Source organism: Phacochoerus africanus, chromosome 12 (assembly GCF_016906955.1).
Source record: "Phacochoerus africanus isolate WHEZ1 chromosome 12, ROS_Pafr_v1, whole genome shotgun sequence".
Taxonomy (NCBI): Eukaryota; Metazoa; Chordata; class Mammalia; order Artiodactyla; family Suidae; genus Phacochoerus; species Phacochoerus africanus.
Window position 1 is genome coordinate 511,072 of NC_062555.1, and position 22,059 is coordinate 533,130.

The following is a 22,059-nucleotide window of genomic DNA, read 5'->3' on the forward strand; positions in this document are numbered from 1 at the left end:
ATGAAGATGTGGGTTTGATCCCTGGCTTAATTCAGTGGGTTAAGGATCTGGCACTGCCATGACCTATGGCATAGGTCACAGATACAGCTCAGGCCTGGCATTGCTGTGGCTATGGCATAGGCTGACAGTTGCAGCCTGGATTTGACCTCTAGCATGGGAACTTCCATATGCTGTAGGTGTGCCCCTACAAACCCAAAAAGGGGAAAACAAGTTTAAAACTACGCTTATATCAGCAACTCCTTTTCCTCAAGTTCTAAGACACATCTCTGAAACATAAACATATTCTTTTACTCATTAACCTCATGATCTGAATAGAGAAAAAATGTAGACACTTAAGTATTGATAATTTGTCAAAAGAGATCAAAGTAAATTAAGCTAAAAATACTAGATAGCTCAATGCTCTCCATCCTAAGGTTACGATTTGTTTATACAGACCAAACAGATGAACTACCGACACATTGCCAATATAATTGTGCATTCATGTATTCAGTTATTTCAATGATTTCAAAATAGTAGTTCGAATTAATAAGACCATGTTTAATACTCAAAAAGTTGTTGAAATCATCTCCAAAACTCAGTCTCATGCCACCTCTGTGACCTCTAAAAGAAAGTTATCTGACAGTCCCTCTAAATATAAGGCAGAGATGTGTCAGGATATGCAAAGTTTGGGCTCCACCCAGGACGTACTTACAGAAACTTTTATCTGTAAAAGAGCTAAGAACCATGACACATTAGATTTTCAACTTAGCAAATCTAAGCATGGAGGCAAGAAAATCAGGACCTTCACTTGGATTAAAATTATCTAATCACAATGGGGAGTTATTTTGATATACTAGAGTTTCTAATGATTTTAAAGAAAGATTTAAAACAGATGTCTTAATTGTACAAGGACTTATATAGAAAACAATACTTGCAGATGGCAGAGGGATTCAAGGTTCATCTACATAAGAAAACTTGCCAAAAAAATAAATAAAGAGATAAAGGAAAATAAAAAGGGAAAAAAGGAAGAGAAAAAAGGCAGCCAGATAAGCTGCTTATAAAATCATTTGGGTAACTGTGCCTGTCTTTTAGCTGTATTTGAGTTTAATTTGTAAAAATTTTCAAATCAACATCTTAGAATAAACACCATTACAAAAATGTACTCCTTTTGGCAACAGACCTGGACTCAAATAGGGCAGAGAGTCATTTTAAAATAACACAGGACTTCAAAATGTGTAGACTTGCATCATTTCATTTGCATCTCTTTGAGGCTGTGTCTCTACTGACTGAGGCTCTAACCACCTTACCACTGAATTAACATCCAGCTCTGCAATGATCCACTTTTCCCAGGAGAAGAAATTCACTGGATTCAGGCCAAATTGAGGCTCAACAAACACAAAACCATATCATAGTATTAATCATTCATTTCTTCTTTTTTTCCCCATGGCACCCAGGGCATGTGATATTTTTCTAGCCAGGGATTGAATCCATGCTGCGGATGTGACAATGCTGGATCCCCAACCATTCAATTATTGTTCAAAAATTAATCTTTCTTCTTTGTTAGAATGATCACACAATGACTCATCTGTATGAAAATACAGATGAAGAAAAGTCAAGAGGACCTGTTCTTGGCCAACCACCCAGCACCAGACTGAAATTTTCTATCACTTAATCTGGTGCTCTCTACCTTTTTTAAGACTGTTGTTAAAATAATAGCAGCTCTAACTGCAGGATAACTGTCATTAGAAAGGATTTTTAAATGTTCCTCAGGCAGAAAAAAAAGGACAATTTTTTTTTCTCACTGCATAACAGTATTCTCAAATGACATGTTTTTGATTTAGAAATATTTTAGATCATAAATTCCAATCTTTTTCAATTTTTGATAGTTAGAAATATCAATGTTCTGCAATTCTCACACACATCATGGTTTACAACTGGTTCATAAACATAGTTGAGCATACATTCAGGGAAGTCTCCTGAGAAGCCAGTGTCTCTCAGTTTTATTGAATGTGATATTCCCAGGTGATGGGCTGACCTCTGTGCTTAGATTACCTTTACTAACAGTCCATTCATTCCATGTTCTTTTCTAACCATTCATACATGAGTTAGGGCAGTATTCCTCAATCTTCTTTGCACTATTGCCCACATCTGGTGATTTTTTAGACACTCGGACACTTTATTCTTGCCCCTTAAAATATTGATACCAGAAATATACTGCCTGATTATGTGACTTGTGTATATCTATGGTTTATATATAAAAACAGATATTTATTTTGATATTCTGAAAAACCAATTTTCCTACTTGGGGAAATATGTGCCCATTATTTTTTTTTATCTTTTGTCTTTTTAGGGCCACACCAATGGCATATGGATGTTCCCAGGCTAGGGGTCAAGTTGGAGCTGTTGCTGCCAGCCTATGCCAGAACCACAGCAATGCCAGATCCAAGCCATGTCTGCTACACCATAGCTCATGGCAATGCTGGATCCTTAACCCACTGAATGAGGCCAGGGATCAAACCTTCAACCTCATGGCTTCTAGTTGGATTCATTTCCTCTGAGCCAGGATGAAAACTCCTGTTCTCATTTCAAATACATGTGCTAGAGCAACCTACTTATTTGTTAAAAAGGGAAGGTGGCATAATATAGTTAATTAAACTCAGCCCTAACTGAAATTCTTGCTGTGCTTCAAACAACTACACACATCTGTATATAATTCTCTCCTGAGCAACCTCTTTTAAGGTGTTTTCCATCAGACCCGTTGCTAAAAAAATTATATTTTTATTTGATTATTTCTTTATTATCCACCTATAACCCACTACTTTTTAGTTAAGTTCTAGTTAATTCCATTAGAATTAAATTTGTGTCATTTTCATTCAGAGTTGAGCATTTTGTTCCCACAACTCTCTGGACAACTGTAGGCCCTACAAAGTTTCTTTTTTTTGTTTTGTTTTGTTTTGCTTTGTTTTGTTTTTTATTTATTTATTTTTTCCTTCATTTTTTTATTACTCAAATGAATTTATCACATCTGTAGTTGTATAATGATCCTAACAATCTGATTTCACAGGACTTCCATCCCATAGCCCAAGCACAGCCCCCCACCCCCAAAAATGTCTCCTCCAGAGACCATAAAATTTTCAATGTCTGTGAGTCAGCATCTGTTCTGCAAAGAAGTTCCGTCTGTCCTTTTTTCAGATTCCACATGTCAGTGAAAGCATTGGATGTTGGTGTCTTCACTTAGCATGATAGTTTCTAGGTCCATCCATGTGGCTAAAAATGCCGGTATTTCGTTCTTTTTAATGGCTGAGTAATATTCCATTGTGTATATGTACCACTTCTGCTGGATCCACTCCTCTGTCGATGGACATTTGGTTTGTTTCCATGTCTTGGCTGTTGCAAATAGTGCTGCAATGAACACTGGAGTACATGTGTCTTTGCGAGTCATAGTTTTCTATGTATAGATGCCCAGGAGTGGGATTGCTGGATCAAATGGTAGTTCTATGTTTAGTTTTCTGAGGCATCTCCATACTGCATTCCACAGTGGTTTCACCAATTTACGATCCCACCAACAGTGTACTAGGGTTCCTTTTTCTCCACACCCTCTCCAGCAGTTATTGTTTGTAGACTTTTGGATGATGGCCATTCTGGCTGGTGTAAGGTGGTACCTCATAGTGGTTTGGATTTGCATTTCTCTAAGAATGAGTGACGGTGAACGTCTTTTCATGTGTTTCTCAGCCATCTGTATGTCTTCTTTGGAGAATTGTCTGTTTAGATCTTCTGCCCATTTTTGTATGCAGTTGTTTGTTTTTTTTGGTATGGAGCTGCAAAACTTCTTTATAAATTGCGGAGATTAATCCCTTGTCAGTGGATTCACTTGCAGATTTTCTCCCATTCTGTGGGTTGTCTTTTTGTGTTGTTTAGGGTTTCCTTTGCTGTACAGAAACTTCGAAGTTTGAGTAGGTCCCATTTATTCATTTTTCTTTTTATTGTCAACACTCTGATAGGTGGATCTGAGAAGATGTTGCTATCAGTTATGTCAGAGAGTGTTTGGCCTATGTTTTCCTCTAGGAGTTTGATAGTGTCTGGTCTTCTATCTAGGCCTTTAATCCATTTGGAGTTTATTTTTGTGTATGGTGTTAGGGAGTGTTCTCATTTCATTCTTTTCCATGTGGTTGTCCAGTTTTCCCAGCACCACTTATTGAACAAGCTGTCCTTTCTCCATTGTATAGTCTTGCTTCCTTTGTCATAGATGAGTTGGCTGTGGTGCATGGGTTTAATTCTGGGCTTTCTATCCTGTTCCACTGATCTATATGTCTGTCTTTGTGCCAGTACCATACAGTTTTGACGACTGTTGCTTTGTAGTATAGTCTGAAGTCCGGGAGCCTGATTCCTCCAGCTTCATTTTTCTTTATCAGGATGTCTTTGGCTATTCTGGGTCTTTTGTACTTCCAAACAAACTTTAAAATATTCTGTTCAAGTTCTGTGAAAAATGACCTTGGTAATTCAATAGGGATTGCATTGAATCTGTAGATTGCCTTGGGTAGTGTAGTCATTTTGATAATATTAACTCTTCCAATCCATGAGCATGGTATATCTTTCCATTTACTTGTGTCATCTTTGATTTCTTTCATCAGTGGCTTGTAGTTTTCAGAGTACAGGCCTTTTGTTTCTTTAGGTAGGTTTACTCCTAGGTATTTTATTCTTTTGGATGAGATGGTAAACGGGATTGCTTCCCTAATTTCCTTTTCTGCTTTTTCATTGTTAGTATATAGAAATGCTATCAATTTCTGTGTATTGATTTTGTATCCTGTGACTTTGCCAAATTCGTGGATAAGCTCTAACAGTTTTCTGGTAGAGTCTTTGGGATTCTCTAGGTATATTATCATGTCATCTGCAAATAGCAATAGTTTTACTTCTTCCTTTCCCATTTGGATTCCTTTTATTTCTTTTACTTCTCTGGTTGCTGTGGCTAGGACTTCCAGAACTATGTTGAAGAGTAGTGGCAGGAGCGGACATCCTTGTCTTGTTCCTGATCTCAGTGGGAATTCTTTCAGCTTTTCGCCATTGAGAATGATGTTTGCTGTGGGTTTGACATATATAGCCTTTATCATGTTGAGGTAGGTTCCCGTTATGCCCACTTCCTGAAGGGTTTTTATCAGAAATAGGTGTTGGATTTTGTCAAAGGCTTTTTCTGCGTCTATTGAGAGGATCATATGATTTTTATTCTTCAGTTTGTTAATGTGGTATATCACACTGATGGATTTACAGATATTGAAGAACTCTTGCATCCCTGGGATAAATCCCACTTGATCATGATGTAAAATCCTTTTAATGTATTGTTGGATGCGGTTTGATAGTATTTTGTTGAGGATTTTTGCATCAATGTTCATCAGTGATATTGGCCTGTAGTTTTCTTTTGTTGTGGTATCTTTGGTTTTGGTATCAGGGTGATGGTGGCCTCATAGAATGAGTTTGGGAGTATCCCTTCATCTGCAATTTTTTGAAATAGTTTCAGAAGGAGAGGTGTTAGCTCTTCTCTAAATGCTTGATAGAATTTGCCTGTGAAGCCATCTTGTCCTGGACTTTTTTTTGGTTGGAAGTTTTTTAATCACAGTTTCAATTTCAGTTGTGATGGGTCCATTCATCTTGTCTATTTCATCTTGGTTTAGTCTTGGAAGATTGTACTTTTCTAAGAATTTGTCCATTTCTTTTATGTTTTCTGTCTTATTGGCATATATTTGCATATAGTAGTCTCTTATGATCCTTTGTATTTCTGTGATGTCTGTTGTTACTTCTCCTTTTTCATTTCTAATTTTATTGACTAGAGTCCTCTCTCTTTTTTGCTTGATAAGTCTGGCTAGGGGTTTAGCAATTTTGTTGATCTTTTCGAAGAACCAGCTTTTCATTTCATTGATCTTTTCTATGGTTTTCTTTGTTTCTATTTCATTGATTTTTGCTCTGATCTTTATGATTTCTTTCCTTCTACTAACTTTAGGCCTTGTCTGTTCTTCTCGCTCAAGTTGCTTTAGCTGTAATGTTAGCTAGTTTATTTGGGCTTTTTCTTGTTTCCTGAGGTGGGCTTGTATTGCTATAAACTTTCCTCTTAGAATGGCTTTTGCTGCATCCCATAGGTTTTGGAGTGTCATATCTTCGTTGTCATTTGCTGCTAGGTATTTTTTAATTTCCTCTTTCATATCTTCAGTGATCCATTGGTTGTTTAGTAGCATGGTGTTTGGTATCCACGTGTTTGTGTTTTTGCAGTTTTTTTCTTTTTGTTGATTTCCAGTCACATAGCATTGTGTTCAGAAAAGATGCTTGATATGATTTCAATTTTCTTAAAGTTACCAAGGTTGGATTTGTAGCCCAGGATATGATCAATCTTAGAGAGTGTTCCATGTGCACTTGAGAAGAATGTGTATTCTGTTGCCTTTGGATGGAATGTCCTATAAATACCTATTAAGTCCATCTGGTTTAATGCTTCATTCAGCGCCTTTGTTTCCTTATTGATTTTCTGTCTGGTTGATCTGCCCATTGCTGTAAGTGGGGTGTTAAAGTCCCCCACTATGATTGTGTTATTGTAAATTTGTCCATTTATGGTTGTTAGCAGTTGCCTTATATATTGTGGTGAACCTATGTTGGGTGCATAGATATTTAAAATTGTTATATCTTCTTTTTGGATTGATCCTTTGATCATTATGTAATGTCCTTCTTTGTCCCTGAAAATATTCTTCATTTTAAAGTCTATTTTGTCTGATATTAGTATTGCTACTCCAGCTTTCTTTTGATCCTCGTTTGCATGAAATATTTTTTTCCATCCTCTCACTTTCAATTTGTACGTGTCCCTAGAAGTGAAGTGGGTCTCTTGAAGACAGCATATATATATGGGTCTTGTTTTTGTATCCATTCAACCAGTCTATGTCTTTTGGTTGGGGCACTTAGTCCATTCACATTTAAGGTAATTATTGAGATGTATGTTCTTATTGCGTTTTTATTAATTACTTTGGATTTGTTTTTGTTGCTCTTTTTTCTTTCCTTCTTTTCTTGTTCTTTTCTGCCTCTAGATGTTCCTTTAGTATTTGTTGTAAGGCTGGTTTAGTGTTGCTGAATTCTCTCAGCTTTTGCTTATCTGACAAGGTTTTGATTTCTCCTTCAAATCTGAACAAGAGCCTTGCTGGGTAGAGTCATCTTGGTTGGAGGTTTCTTCCTTTCATCACATTAAGTATATCATGCCACTCACTTCTGGCCTGCAGAGTTTCTCTTCAAATATCTGCTGATAACCTTATCAGGGTTACCTTGTATGTTATTTGTTTCTTTTCCCTAGCTGCTTTCAAGATTTTCTCTTTGTCTTTAATTTTGGTCAGTTTGATTAGTATGTGTCTTGGGGTGTTCCTCCTTGGGTTTATTTTATATGGTACTTGTTGTGCTTCCCAGATTTGAGTGAGTGACTCCTTCCCCATGTTAGGGAAGTTTTTGGATATTATCTCTTGGAACATTTTTTTCTGTCACCTTCTCTCTCTCTTCTCCTTCTGGCACCCTTATAATATGGATGTTGGTGCATTTTACGTGGTCCCAGAGTTCTCTGAGACTCTCTTCATTTGTTTTCATTCTTTTTTCTCTTTTCTGCTCTGCAACCGTAATTTCCAGTAATCTGTCCTCCACCTCACTTATTCGTTCTTCTGCCTCCTATTGTCTGCTGTTAGCTGCTTCTAGTGAATTTTTTATTTCAGTTATTGTATTTTGCATCTCTTCTTGTTTAAGTTTTATATCTTGTATCACTTTGCTCAGTGTTTCCTGTAAGTTATCCATCTTTGCCTTCAGTTTCTTTCCAATGTCTTGCATCATCTTCAGCATCAACAGTCTAAAGTCTTTTTCCTGGAGGCTGAGAATCTCCTCATGGCTTAGCTGTTTTTCTGGGGTTTTTTCTTTCTCCCTCATCTATGTTATAGTTCTCTGTCTTATCATTTTTATAGGTTTTTGGTGTGCTGACCTTCTTACAGATAATAGAGTTGTAGCCTCTCTTACTTCTGATGTTTGCCCCCCTGCAGCTGAAGTCAGTATGAGGGCTTGGTGTAGGCTTCCTGATGGGAGGGGCTGATGCCTGCCCTCTGATAGGAGAAGCTGATTCTAATCCCTCTGCTGGGTGGGGCTTAGTCTCTGGATGGGATTAGAGGCAGCTGTGTGCCTGAGGAGTCTTTAGGTAGCCTGTTTACTGAGGGGTGGGGCTGTGATCCCACCTGGGTTTGCCCTGGGGCTTCTCAGTGGCTGGCTGATGGGTGGGGCCATATTTTCCCAAAATGCCCCCTCCAAAGAAAGGCATGCTGCTGAATATTTCCGAGAGCTTTGCTTCCAATATCCTTCCCTCACAATAAGCCACATTCACCCCTGTTTTCCCAGGATGACCTCCAAGAATGGCAGTCAGGTTTGACTCAGATTCCCTTGGAGACTTTGCTTTGCCCTGGGACTCAGTGCATGTGAAAGTCTGTGTGTACCTTTTAAGAATGGGGTCTCCATTTCCCCCAGTCCTGTGGAGCTCCTGCACACAAGCCCCACTGGCCTTCAATGCCAGATGCTCTGGGGCTTTTTCTCCCCGTGCCAGAACCCCACACTTGAGAGTTTGATGTGTGGCTCAGAACTCTCACTCCTGTAGGTGAGTCTCTGTGAACCAGTTAGTTTCCAGTCTGTGGAGTTTCCCACCCAGGAGGTGTGGGGTTGTTTATATCACAAAATCGCCCCTCCTACCTCTTGATGTGGCCTCCTCTTTTTCTTCTTGAGTAGGGTATCTTTTTTAAGGTTTCTGGTCAATTTTGGTGAAGTGTGCTCAGTCTTTAGTTGTGAATTTTGTTGTTTTTAGGAGAGAAGTTGAGCTCCAGTCCTTCTATTCCGCCATCTTAATCCCGTCTCACAAAGTTTCTTTTGGATAAAGTAAATAAGTCAAAATTTCCTAGACTGAACTGACCATTAAGGCATTCTTCCAGTAATAAATGTTATCACTCTGGGATAATAAAAGGAAACGTCCTATGGAAATAGGATCTACTTAGCTTTTCAGGATACTAAACTCATGCCAAAACAGAGTATCAATCTCCTGAGATTGAGTTGCTTATTTTTCTCCAAATATCTCTTTCATCTGTGTCACATTCTTTGAAATTTAACCATTTGAATTTTACTTCTTGAGCCCATTACATTTCACTTTTCATCATGCCCATGAAGGGTATTACACCTGCTGAAATGAGATCATTAGATGACCTTTCCATGATACAAGAGGAATCAAGAGACTGCAAGTAATATGGAGGTTAATGGACAGTTGAAGAGGAAAACCCCACACTCATCAAATAAATAATAATAAGAGAAGAATGCTTCAATGACAATATCCACACTGTGCCAATGATCAGATCTGTCTTTTGATACTTTTCACATCATGATATAAGGAATATTGTGAAATGGGTGAAGTAGAGGTAAGAAGAGTTTAAGAGACTTGATGTTGTTGCTTAGCTTTTTGAATCTCATTGTCTTCCTATTTAATTGAGTAAAATATCTATCTGATTGCTCCTACATTAAAAAGAGTTAAGGTATGAAAATAATGTATCAAAATCTATGCAAAAGTGTATACATGTATGTGTAACTTGGTCACCATGCTGTACAGTAGAAAAAAATATATTGGGGAAATAACAATAAAAATTTAAAAAAAAATCTATGCCTCACAGTTGGACTTCAAGTGCTATCTCATATAACTCACTTATGCCTAATATTTTCACTGAATTAAAAATCTTGATTAAACCAAAATATCTTTATACAAGAGGTACAAACATTATTTATCTCATTAATTTTTATGACAGATAGGTTTCCTTTTTTTGAGAATCACAAATGATTAGGTGGCAACTGGTCCTCGGGAAATACCTGACTATGAATGCAAAGGAATATCTTAACATTACTTTAAATTATTCACAATCAAACAAAATCCATCCCCTGGGAATGCCAAACTGCTTTACATTTCCTTCTGCAGTTCTCATGCCCTGAAAATTTGCTTTTGACAATTTATAGTTTGTACATCATTAATCTCCTCACTCCTCCACTGAGCCTTTATTATAATCCCTAAAACTCAACTTTTGGCTTTAGTTTCCCTCTTCAAATCTTCTTTTTATATTAGAATAAAAATGGAATTTACTTAATATATTTCTTATCTGTATCCCTGGATTACTCCAACTCCTACTGAAAAGTCATAAGGCAAAATGAGCTATATATCAGTCTAGATACTGTTGCAATGTTGGACTCTAACCATAAACTGCAAACTTGATAATCTAATAGATTAAGTGATAATTATACTATCTTCCAAGGCTGGACAGTGTGTGGGAAAGTTTCTATTTATGTTGCATTGAGACCATATGTGTAAGCTGAATAAACAGTCACCCCAAAGGACAGGTGTACAGTGCTCTAGCATAATTATATGGTCAAATTATGGAAGAAATGTCACCAGATGACCAGTGTGTTTGACCATTTATTTGTAGTATCACAGGTTGGAGTGTTGTAGTCAGAGAAGCTTTGACTTATAAAGAGTGATTTAATAATATATAATGACCTGGTATTCTCCACATGCTTTGAGGAACATCATGGGTATCACCTAATTTCCTAAAGTTTGTATTATTCAAACTTTTGTATAAGTTTACTTTTACAAAACAGCTTAACCTTAGCACAAGAATGACCTTTTTCATAAAAGCAAAAATCCTTTCCAGAATTCTTTCCATTAGGGAAAACAGGCCCAAATGTAAATCTTTCATAAAGCAAAGTGGATCAACTTTTGGAGAAAAGGTGAATCCTGTATTGCTGAAATATATTGCTACAGAGGAGACAAGGCTACAACAAAAATGACACTGTCTTTTTGAAGGACAAATTGCACCATTAATCCTATGGATACATGTCTTATCTAAAGACATAAATGTAGCAAAGACAACTATGTTTTATTTGAAATAACGCAGCATTGAATTTTGTAAAACCTGAAATCAAATTTTGTAGCTCTTAACTATGACTTTATACTGAAATTTGATAAAAGAATGTTTACCTATCTTGTTTCAAATATTTCCTCAAGCTTTAATAACAAAAAGGTGAGAGATTTCTCAAGAAATTCAAGAAAAAATAACAAGCCATAGGATGTCTAAGAGAATAAGACCAAATGAAGAATAATTTTTAAGTTTCTGCCTTACATTTTGTGCCACAAAATGAATTAGAAATAGGCTGTGAGTTCTTCTTTCCTCCTTTTATGGGTATCTTACTTTCTGATTTTGGTAAATTCATCTTGCCAAAAATGAAATTCAGCAGTAATTCTTTCACTCCACAAATCTTTCTTCCCCATGTATATGAATTTCTATCATATTTCTTGCTTTACCACAGGCTAAGAAAAAATAAAAGAAGTTAGGAAATCAAGGTCCTATGGAAAAGCCAATTTCATTCAAGAAACATATATATTAAGAACTTACCAAAGCAACAGTGAGACAGGAGAAAAACATTCTACAATCATCAAACTAGGGATTTATAGGTGTTCTTTCCATTGTATATCCTGAATCTATGCACATGAATGTTGAAGCCTTCTTAAATTATATTAAAATTTATCATCCTCAACACTGACTACTCAAAAAATGCTAGTTTACAAGCCTTTTATTCTGTTGAAATTCTGCAGGATTTATTAATTTCCTTTGATATTTTTATGATATATACATTCCTCATTGTGTGTATAATTCATCATTTTTTAGGCTTCATATACAGCCTGATTTACTCTCCTCTTCAATAAGCTCTTCATGGCATTTTTCACCCCCATGTTTCTCATTGTATAAATGATAGGATTTAACATGGGAATGATGATTGGAGGGAAAAGTCACCAACTTGTCCACAGTGTATGTGGCCATAGGATGCATGTAGCTGAATACACAAGGCACAAAAATAATAGTACCACTACTGTAAACTGGGATACACATGTAGAAAGAGTTTGCAATGTTCTTCAGAGCCATGGGATTTCAAGGAGCTCAAGATGACTTTTTGGAGATGAGTATCATAAAGAAAATAAGCAAGCATGTGGCCACACTGTTGGCTGCCACCACAATTCTAATCCTGTAGGTGTTGCTGCTGGCAAGTTTCAACAGAGCAAAGAGATGACCACATGAAGTGGTCAATGATTTAGGACCACAGAAGGGCAAGCTGACCATGAAAAGAATCTGCACAGTGGCAGGACTGGATCCCCCCAGTCCAGGATACCACCTCTAGGAGCTGGCAGAGCCAATGTTACATTATGGTCATGTAGTACAGAGGTTTACAGATGACAACATAGTGGTCATAGGCCATGATGATAAAGATGATGATTTCTGATCCTCCCAGGTAATATTCCACAAAGAGCTGAGTCAAGAAGCCACCTAAAGTTCTCCTCTGATACAGCAGGTCATTGATTATTTTGGGGGTGGTGACAGATGTGTAAGAGGCATATATGAAGGACAGGTAAGTAAGAAAATTACATGTGAGCCCTGAGTGTGGGGCTGAGTGAGATGGTGATGACAATGAACAAATTGGCCAGCAAGGTAAATAGGAAAATAAACAAAAACACAAAGAAAAGTATTTTCTGCAGGTGTAGAATCTGTGTGAGTCCCATGAGAACAAATTCAGTCACATTGTTGGGAGTCTGAGCTCTATTCAGTAAGGAATACCTTCCTGGGGCCTGAAGTATCTACAAAGGAGTAAAGAATGATGCTCATTAATCAGGAAAGGATTGTTGTCTGAATTTCTTAGATCAAAAATAGAGTAGTGACTATAACTATGAAGCATGTATTTTGCACTTTTGCTTCAGTATTTATTTCAGTCCCTTCCTTTTTTCTCCATGATGATTTACATCTCTCCAAATACTTAGTACCTGTTACCTGTAAAACCCTGCAGGGTAAAATTGTATGTATAATTTACTGAGAAAACAATGGGTTATCTAAGTGAGATATGAATTTTTCTCCTGGTGCCAACACCAAATGACCCTATTATGTCATCTCAGAGTCCCACATTTCTGAGTACTCTTCTGTGTCTGTGAGCTTATACATTGTAAATATCAGATGTATCTTGTAAGCTGAGAGTTGCCATATGCAGGTAAAAGTTACTCACTCTACCATGAAAATTTACATTTGAACACTCAGCTCTTACTGCAGAAAGAAAGATACCATCAATAAATATCATAGATGAGCAGTTTAGGGAAATGTATATAAGTCAGTGGCAACTCCCCCTCCCTTGTGCTCACCTGAACACATATGCTATTTGACTTTGTTTCCTCACTTGCTGTAGTGCCTGGCCTGATGTCTGCAGTGCCTGAAACCTATTAGGTGATGAGTAAATGCTTAGTGAATTGCCCTTCTCCATGAGTAAGAATAAGACTACTTTCTAGACCATAAACTGAGGATGAATTCAAATATTCTCCTGCTGCTGCTCTGCTTATTATTATTCTCTATTTGTGGAAAACATAAATAAACACTTGAAAGGAAGCTGACTTTCAGTTTAATAATTTCTGACACACCTTACAGGGTAAATAGACAAATGTTAATTGCCTATAGGAAAGAGTAATACTGGGTCATTTGACTTTCAAAATAATTATAGTATTTGTTATTTAACATTTTTATACTTCAAAATTCTCTTCTATATTCAATTTAACATAGCCATATTTATTAAACTTATAGTGTCCATAGATTTGGTTAAAGAAAGTCTTCAATAGGTGTTCAATACAATAGAATCTATCAAGCCAAGGATGTCCTTATTTTCAAAGATTAAAAAATAGAAATTTAATGTGGAGAACAGAAATAATCTGCTGGGTAAGATAAGCAAAGTATTATACTTACATACACAAACACATATAAAATTTATTATTTAATGTAAATACTATTACAAGTTCATTCTTTGAAAAAATATTTATTGAACACTGACTGTATATGTTAAGTAATACATGTTTGTTCACATAATTTCATATAAAAGTGTCCCTATTAAATGTCTTTAGTATTATTCCCCTGATATTTTATTACCAAATAACAGTGACCCCTCTATCCATGATGTGAATGATCATCCATTCCTTTATATTTATGCTATATGCATTCTCATGCCTTCTTCTCCCTTCTTACTACAGATCCATCATCCATCATTTCTGGTGACAGACTACTACATTTCTAATTGAATGAGGAAATTTGGGGGTATACATATCTCCCAAAGAAGAGAAAACATAAATATAATAAAATACATACTGCAAAAACTATTCTTTTAAAAAATAAGTGAATAAGAGTTTTATTTTTTAATTATACAAGATGAAAATTCTATATATATATGGAAACAAAATACAGTAGCTTCATTGCATTCTGTTATGCTGAGGTGGAGTTCCCCAACAGATCAGAAAAGAGTACAGTATACATAAAGTAAGAATCAGAGATAATTAATAAATGTCATTTAGAAATAACTATGAACATGGAAATAACTTTGTTCTTTTTTTTTTTTTGAGTACACAATGCTCTTTCTAGGAAGAAATCCTAAAAGAAAATATTTTTAAAAGGGAAAAATCAGTATGTTCGAATATGTTCAGCACAATTATTAAGAGCTGGGGAAAATTTAGAAACTACACAGAATGTTCATTGGAGAAATGGGTCATTAAGATGTAGTTTATCTTTTTGAATAATGTGAGTTTTTAACAGTGTTGCTAAATATATATCACTAAGAAAAATACTTCAAAATATTTTTATTCCTAAATTATTGAAGTTTACTATCTCTTTCTTGAAGCTTGACATGCTGAAAGGACATTTAAGTTTTATATTGGTGGGAGTGAAGGGTAATTATGTGATTTGTAAGATCCATTTAAACCTAGTTGTCTATGATTTATGATTTCCTAGAAAAAAAATCTCACATATGAACTTGGTTGATATAGCTCCATGGCCAGGGCCTCAGGCAGTTGCTAGTCCACCAATCCACCAAGAGATAAGTAAAGTTTTAAGATTAAAAATGCCATCTAGCTCAGCTACAACAATTTTCTTTGTTGAGATATAAAATGGTACATTTGGATAAGTCCTTTCTCTGGAATCTTAAGAGTGTTACCATGTATCCCATTTGTCCACAAATTATGAAGTTACTCAGCTTTAGCTAATTGGGCCTCAGGGGTATTTCAGCAAAATTAATAGAGATCTTGCCAACAACTCTATTATCTCAAGGTAACTGAACATGAGAGGAGGATTTTTATAGCAATCTTTTATAATTTTGAACTTCATCTTTAAGTCAATATGAAAACAAAACCCCATGAGAAGATGAAAAAATGACCACATATAAAATTGGATTTTTGATAGTGAGTGTAAATAGGGAGTAAAATATTTGGTATTGTATAAATTAAACACTTAGATAACTCTCTTACTTTTAAATAGTTATTATAATATTTCATTTTTAATTTGATCTACCATCCATGGTAATCATAATTTTTAAGTATTACTTTCAGATGTACATTAAGTGATAAATATGAACCTTATTATAATAGTGGAACTTAACACCAGATAAAATTTACAGTACTTTGACAAAGTAGTTTTTTCCTATGCCAATTCTGGACTTAGGTTAATATGATAATGATGAAGTGTGGAAAAATTGTGTTGGGGGAAATAATAAAAAATAAATTTAAAAAATGATTCTAGGAGTTCCCGTCGTGGCGCAGTGGTTAACGAATCCGACTAGGAACCATGAGGTTGCGGGTTCGGTCCCTGCCCTTGCTCAGTGGGTTAATGATCTGGCATTGCCGTGAGCTGTGGTGTAGGTTGCAGATGTGGCTCGTATCCCGTGTTGCTGTGGCCCTGGCATAGGCCAGAAGCTAGAGCTCTACTTAGACCCCTAGCCTGGGAACCTCCATACGCCGCTGAAGCGGCCCAAAAGAAATAGCAAAAAGACAAAAAAAATTCTATTCTTCATTTATATTAAGAGTTGGTAAAAGCCTTCATTTCAGCCATTTAAATTTAATTTCATAATATCCATATGGAATAGAAAAAAATAAGCATCAATATCCACAGCTTATAACAAGGAAATATAATAGAGTCTCAAAATACCATTTGCCAAGGTAAAATAAGAACACCATCCCCTAGATTTTGGATAGGAACCATATCTTTAAGTTACTGTTTTACAACTAAAGTGGGATTACACATGTATGTTCCCACCAAATGTGTGGCATATTATAATTATTTACTAAAAGAAATAAATACCAATATTTGAAATTATGTTTAATAAATTTAATTCAATTAAATTTGTTAGTGTCCCCATATAGAACCATACTCACTCACCATGTTCAAATGTGCTTGCTTGAATAAGAAGAAAATAAACTATGCAAAACTCAGGATTAGCTCCAGAGAATGTGGTCACTGTGAGCAACATATGTCATGAAGGAAAAAGAGTTTAAGGAAACTGAAACCATATAACTAAACCAAGTTTGACTAGGCATGTCAATATTATAGTGCTGTAATAACACTAGTGATGGCAGATGCCAAAGACAGTGTGAAAAAGGATTTGAAACTATCTAAATATCTATATTTTACTGAAGTGTCATCACAAAAATGTCTTGAACTTGTCTCTAAACTCTGGAATGAAAGACAGATTCAGATCAGAGGGTTGACAAAGTCATCATTCCCAACCTCATAAAAGACTGCAATCCATTCATAATGGCCAATTGAGTGTTCTTTCAGGTTTATATAAATAGCTACAGTGCTGTGTGGAGAGACTGCTTTAAAACCACCGTGTCTCTCTTGTCCTGTTCCCAAAACCCTAGAGTAGCACAAAATGGAAATAGAACAGAGTCAGGTCTAAATACATTAACATTGTCCAAGAAAATTTTTTTCAATATTTTTTATAGGAGTTCCTAGAGCTCTACAAGGAAAATCTCTCCCCAAAATAAAAAGTGGTCTAAAATGTTGGAGAAACAGCAATACAGATGTTCAAACTTGAAGGGTAAACCTGAATTGAAGCAGAAGAAATTATTTATGGATCACCTCACAGCTAATCAGAAAAAATTTGAAATATTGTTTGACATCTGATATATTCAGGGACCAATTTCACAAAAACCAGATACCTGCTGAAATGTTCTTATGGGCAGCTTCATGCATTTTTTTTTAGGCCCTAAGATTTTTATTCTTCTGTAGTTTCCACTTTTTTTTTTTGTTTTGTTTTTTTGTCTTTTTGACACTTCTTCGGCTGTTCCTGCGGCATATGGAGGTTCCCAGGCTAGGGGTCAAATCAGAGCTGTAGCCACTGGCCTATGCCAGAGCCACAGCAACACAGGATCCGAGCCGCCTCTATGGCCCACATCACAGCTCATGGCAATGCTGGATCATTAACCCACTGAGCAAGGCCAGGGATTGAACCTGCAACCTCATGGCTCTTAGTCGGATTCCTTAACCACTGCACCACAACGGGAACTCTGCTTCATGCATTTTAATAGGTAGAGGAAAGTGATCTTGGAGTAATAAAGCACTGAAGAGAAATTTTCATATTTTACTAGTCCAATCCAAAGACATATTTTCCCATAAGGACATCCCCTAAGTGGATTACTAGGAATGTAAAAGTTTTTGGAAGTGAGCAATGGTCTCATAACTTCCAATTTTAATTCTGAATGAAATAGAAGAATATATAATAATATTTATGACAATAAAATTTTGGCATGGGAAGAATCACAGAACTTGGAAACACTTTCCAAATTACCTAAAGCAAACTACTTGTAGAAATAGGGAAATCTGTTTAAGGTTGGAATAAGATGACGGTATAGTGAAAAATAAAACCCATGTTACCTGATCCTGAAGCTAGTGTTTTTACTCTCCATCACATTTTCATAACCAGAATATGCTGACTAAATGTTGTTATATTGTGGAGCCCATTGATTTCTTCAATGAAACATATAACAGTGGGAGGCTGGATCTTTACTACAAATACATCTGTGACATACATACATTTTTCTATTTTGGTAACAGGTTACATTTTTCAATAGAGTCAAAATTAATTCAGGCCATAATAGAAATGAAATCTCTATATTAGACCAATTGCTATCTGTAATTATATCTTATTTAATAATATTCTATTGGCATTTTTTAAACTCTGTATATAACACTATGTAGATGACAGAGTTTAACATAGAAGTGACAAGAGTCTAGAATACTGCTATTTATTCATGGGATAAGTTGCTACTGGTCACAGATACATTAAAATACAGGCACAAAGATCAAGCCAACTGTGATGTCAGAACTACAGGTAGTCAAGGATTTTTCCTCCCTGAAGAGTGGTGAGTCCTCAAGAAGCACAGGCTGACCACATAACTAATAACATTATGAAAATGATCACATGTGTCATTCCCCCATTGGCAGCAACCAAGAGAACAACAAGGAAAGAGTCAGTGCAGGCAATTGTATCATGGGGAGAATGTCACATATGAAGTCATCCATGATATTGGAACCACAGAATGGAAGGCAGAAAGTGACCAGGATCTGTCCTTTTGAGTGGAAACAACTCACTGCCCAACACATCCTCACTGGGAAGCAGTGTATGTGGTGGTTCAAGAGGGTCACATAGTGCAGATGTCAACAGATGGCCACATAGTGGTCACAGGCCATGGTCACAAGGAGGAAAATCTCTGAAGCTCCCAATAAATGTTCAGTAAAAAGCTGTGTAACACAACCAATGAAGGAGACAGTTTTGAATAATAGACAAATCAGCTAGAAAGTTGGGACTATGGAAGTGGAATAGCAGCATCTATCAAAGCATGAGGGCCAGGAAGAAATACACTGGGGAGTCCAAAGTCTGGCTGCAGATCTTAATAACCCCAATGAACATGTTCCAGTGACAGTAAAAATAGAAATAAAATGTAATGCCAAAAATAGAGTTATTTGTATCTTAGTTTCTGTGTAAATCTCATTAGAATGAATTTAGTCACATTCATCCTGTCTTCCTTCATTTCCATGCTGATGATGAATTCTGAAGTGGGGAATTAACAGGTAAAGACAATATCAATGGCAAGGTGGTGAGAAATTAATATTTTGGGTTTTCAGATAAGTCCAAATCATTTTAATTCTATAAGTTATTTTCCTTCATGGTGTGCAAGAGAAGAAACATGCTAATTTTTCTGTTTATAAAAAGAGTAACTTTGGAGACTGTTTATTTCTGATTGTTACAAGTATGCTTAAATTCTTCATCAAGAACTTCTGATGATTGGTCTCTGGGCCTTTGCTGGAGGATATTCAGTCATAGGGAGGTCTCTAGTATCTGAATCTGCAGCAATTTAAACATTTGAGTTTTGACTAATTGGTGCATTGACTAAAAAAATGGAAAGATAAGAGAGAGAATAATAGATCTACAGAATTTTTAAATAAACTAATGATATCATAGGGTTCTGGGAAACAGAATGTTTATTCAGTATATATTCTTATGATAAGAAAGGAAAGAATACATCCATCTCACACTGTACTGAAAATTTACATCCCATGTGGGTTAAAGTTTGATATGTGAATAGAAAAAATTTAAAACTTTAAAGAAATTTTGAAATTCAGGGCAGGGAAGGATTTCAAGAAGTACATGCAGGCATCTTTCACCCTGAGTCAAGATGCCTCTCCTCTGCATCACAGCATAGGTGGTGAATGCTTGATCTCAACCACATTCACTCAAGTATGCAGATGCCAGCTTCTTCAATTGTGATAATTTTGAAGATTTAATTCACAATATCAGATTCCCTTCTGAGTTAAAACAATCTAGAGTACTTTTTATTCCCTTCACTGAAGAATAAATGAAACTTTATTCAATATGTGCCTGGCATTTATTCAACATTTGTCAAATAGGTGGAGGCATTAGTATTGCTAAGCACACTAAGTGATTCTAATTACAAATTGAGAAATGGATGAAAACATATTTTATGCCTTAGTTTCTATTTTGCAGATTGAGTCTAAACAGAAGCACATTATAGTAGAGCCTTAAAAATTAACTTTGTGTACAATATTTCATTCTCCAAATTGCTTAGATCAATTGGAAACAGAAATACACATTTGATTCATAAGTTAACAAGATCATATAGTTTATGGAGAATCAGAAAGATATCCATTATGTAAAACAAAATATTCTGTTCCCAAAATGTTAAACATTCACTGCATTTTAAAAAACCCTACCTAGATAGTTTAATTTAATGTAGGCAGACTCTGGGACTATGTATGATACAATGACTTAAACATGTATTTCAACTATTGGAGGAATTGATCATTTGATCTGGTTGAATAGAATGGGATTGAAGAATTTAGGTTCAGCTTGTCTTTGTTTATCAGCTCCCTTTCTGTTGGCCCAATATCATTGATAACTTTGTCTGTGACATGCTCAAAAACATTATAAGATACACAAAATCAAGCGTATGCTACCATTACTTTGTAAAAGTTAACAAAGTTCGTTCCTCATGAATTTGTACTCAGTGGTGATCATATGCTGCAAAATTTTAAAATAATTAATTTGACAAAGACATTTGTTTTTACCATTAGATTAACATTTTACAACCATCAGAATTTTAAATTTTAAAGTCTCACTGAGTAAAATGGAGAACATTCCATAAGGTCATGCTTTTCTCTGCCAGGAAGGTGCCATATCCCAAAACATAACTTTAAGTAAAACCAAAAGTCATTATCCACTAAAGAATCTTAAAGCAGTATGATTACATATATAAACACCATATGATTCTCCTGGTCTCTAAATCTACAAAAAATTCCATTTAGATAAAGAATAATTTATATAGGTGTTTCAGGAATATGAAGTATAAATAAACCAACAGAAATAATTTTTAAATGTCATAACTTATAGGGAAATTATTCATTGATTCTGTGAAAGAGTGAATATCATGTTTTGTATGAAGGATACACCCCTTTTCCACCTAAGGTCATGTTTCTATTCCCAAAGTTTTCTCATGGTATTTTTCATTTCTGTATATCTCAGGGTGTAGATTTAAGGGGTTTAGCATTGAAGTGATGAAAGTTAAAACCACAGTCATGAAATTTATGAACAGGAAGGGTAAAAGTAGGCCTGACATACAGGAATATGCATGGAATAAAGAATAATATGATACAGTTACATGAGATGCACAGTTATAGAAGCTTTGTGATTCACTTCCAAACCATGAGTTTTAAGAGAATATAATATGACCCCATAAGAAATTAGGAGAATGAAGAAGATGACAGTGCAATTTTCCCCACAATTAGCTAAATTTGAGAGTCAAATGAGGTGGGTATTGGTGCTAGCAAGTTTCAGTAAGGGGAGCATGTCACAGACAATGTTATCAATGATATGGGGCCAACAGAAAGGGAGCTGATAAACAAAGACAAGCTGAACCTAGGAAAGTAGAAAGCCTCCAGTCCAGGCCACCAGCAGCATGAGAACACATACCCACCAATTCATGGTGATCAAATAATGGAGACATTTAAGATGGCTACATATTAGTCATAGGCCCTCACCACCAGGAGAATGACTTCAGCACCAGCAAATAAATGATCTATAAACAATTGAGTTAGACAAGCCTGAAAGGAAAAGATCTTTTTCTCATGAAGTAAGTCAATGATGATTTTGGGAGCAATGGTAGTGGAATAGTATCTACAAATGGTAAATAGGCCAGATAAAAGTATATGGGGGAGCCCAGTGATCAGCTGGCCATGATGGTCACAACAATAAGGAGATTGCCTACTATGGTCACAATGCAGATGAGCAAGAATGTGACAAATATAACTTTTTGCTTCTCAGGATATTGTGTGCGCCCCATGAGGACAAACTCAGTCACATTGTTCCTATTTTCCAAGTGTTAGCTTTAAGGTGTTGATCAGGGGTTAGAGGCTACATGGAAAAGGGTTGATAATGAATTTGAAAAGATTGCAAGATTTGTGTCAACAATGTTATGCCTTACTCAACAGTGTTTACTCCACAGGACCTCACACAGTGTAGCTCTTTAGAAAATGAGATTTTGGTATCTACTTTCACAAGTATGGCCATCATTTTCTCAAATTTCTTGCTTCAACTAGAATGATGATACCTTGGTATTCTAACTGGGTGGTGTATGTGAGTGGGCAT

General features: G+C 35.9%; 1 pseudogene; it reads right to left on the reverse strand.

Moving 5' to 3' along the window:
* Positions 1-20,881: 20,881 nt before the first annotated feature.
* On the reverse strand, positions 20,882-21,637 carry LOC125112951 (olfactory receptor 4A15-like; annotated as a pseudogene).
* Positions 21,638-22,059: the final 422 nt, after the last annotated feature.